Source organism: Octopus bimaculoides, chromosome 24, assembly GCF_001194135.2.
Source record: "Octopus bimaculoides isolate UCB-OBI-ISO-001 chromosome 24, ASM119413v2, whole genome shotgun sequence".
Taxonomy (NCBI): domain Eukaryota; kingdom Metazoa; phylum Mollusca; class Cephalopoda; order Octopoda; family Octopodidae; genus Octopus; species Octopus bimaculoides.
In genome coordinates this window covers 10,790,414-10,792,578 of record NC_069004.1, presented here as the reverse complement: position 1 = coordinate 10,792,578, position 2,165 = coordinate 10,790,414, and the positions used below count along the sequence as shown (strand labels likewise).

The window sequence follows — 2,165 nt, the reverse complement described above, 5'->3', positions numbered from 1 at the left end:
ATATAATTATATAAATATACCTGTATATGTGTTTGTATATAGATAGATCTTATATATATATATATAGATGGATTTATAGATAGATAGATAGATAGATAGATAGATAGATAGATAGATAGATAGATGGTGATACAAACAGGAAAAATAGGATTCAAAGTATACGTATATTTTTATTAATGATTAGGGGAAATAATAGAGTGACTCAAGGTCCGAGAGTTTTGTGCGTTGACACACACACACACACACATATATATATATATATAGCCAAGTAGGTAGGTAGGGAGGGAGGGAGCTTGGTAGATAGGTATAGGCAGATAGGCAGAAGGTGATAGATAGATAAATAGGCAAAGATAGATAGATAGATAGGCAAGTAGATATAAGCAGGCAGATGAATAGATAGTTAGGTGGACAGAGAGGGAAGCTGACAAGTGAAGAGGAACAGAGAAAGGTACGAACAGGTAAAAAAAAAAAAATGAAAAGCTGAGATGATGGTAGGAATGAAGAATCTCTCGGAAATTACATCTGGCGCTTTTGATTTATCTTTGGAGACATCAGAGAAGACCAGTTATTATTACACGGCTTCTTATCTCGCACAGATATCATCATCATCTTCATTATCAGCCCTGTCACTATCATCTTTCATCATCGTCACTATCGTTATTTCTGATCGTCGCCATCATCATCTTCATCCTCATCATCATCCTCATCATCGTCCATACCATTTGATTTTAAGGTAAACCTTGCCTACAAGTGCAAACTTCTCTCCTCCCATCATCATCATTATTATTATTATTAAGGCGGTGAGCGGGCAGAATCGTTAGCGCGCTGGACGAAATGCTTAGCGGTATTTCGCCCGTCACTTTCGGGGTCGATAAATTAAGTACCAGTGAAGCACTGGGCTCGATATAATCGATTAGTCCCTTCCCCCAAAATTCCCGGCCTTGTACCTTTAATAGAAAGGATTATTATTATTATTAAGGTGGCGAGCTGGTAGAAACGTTAGCACGCCGAGCGAAATGCTTAGCGGTATTTCGTCTGCCGCTACGTTCTGAGTTCAAATTCAGCAGAGGTCGACTTTGCTTTTCATCCTTTCGGGGTCGATTAAATAAGTACCAGTTACGCACTGGAGTCGATATAATCGGCTTAATCCCTTTGTCTGTCCTTGTTTGCCCCTTCTGTGTGTAACCTCTTGTGGGCAGTAAAGAAATTGGATTTGTTAGCACACCGGGCAAAACGTTTGGAAGCATTTCGTTCATCCTTACATTCTGAGTTCAAATTCCGTCGCGGTCGACTTTGCCTCTCATCCTTTCGGGGTCGATAAGAAGAGTACCAGTTGATCACTGGGGTCAATGTAATCGACTTACTCACTTCACCGAACTTGCTGGCCTTGTGCCAAAATCTGAAATCATTGTCATTACTATTAAGGCTGCAAATTGGCAGACTCATTTTGAGCGTCGGATTTGCAGCATTTTTTCCGGTTCTTTACGTTCTGAGTTCAAATCTCGCAGAAGTCAATTTTGCCTTTCATCTTTGTGAGATCGATGAAATAAAAAATCAGTTAAGAACAAGATTCGATAGTATCGATTACGCACCTACCCCCACCTCACCCCTCAAAGTTGCTGGTCCTGTGCCTACATTTGAAACCACTACTACTGCTGCTGCTTGATGGTTCGGTAGAATCAGTAGAGCAACAAACAAAATGCTGTAGGTTCTTAGTTAAGTCCTTCTACGTTCCGAGTTCTAATCCTACCGTGGCAACTTTATTGGACCTAGAATGATGTTTCAAATTTTTAAAATTCTTTATTGCCCACAAGGGGCTAAACATAGAGGGGACAAACAAGGAGAGACAAAGGGACTAAGTCGATTACATCGACCCCAGTGCGTAACTGGTACTTATTTAATCAACCTCGAAAGGATGAAAGGCAAAGTCGACCTCGGCGGAATTTGAACTCAGAACGTAGCGGCAGACGAAATACCGCTAAGCATTTCGCCCGGTATGCTAACGTTTCTGCTAGCTCACCGCCTTCATATTTCAAATTTTGGCACCCGATCAGGGATTTTTAGGTTCTAGGTTCAATAAGATATAATACCACTCAAGGACTGGAATCGTTTCAATTGACCCTTCTCTTCTGCCGAAATTTCTGCATTATGCTTATTGTTGACGT

General features: G+C 40.6%; 1 long non-coding RNA gene across 1 annotated transcript in view; it reads right to left on the bottom strand.

The window, feature by feature from the left end:
* Positions 1-2,165, bottom strand: part of LOC128250674 (uncharacterized) — an 80,244-nt gene that overhangs the window by 30,122 nt on the left and 47,957 nt on the right. The window lies entirely within an intron of this gene.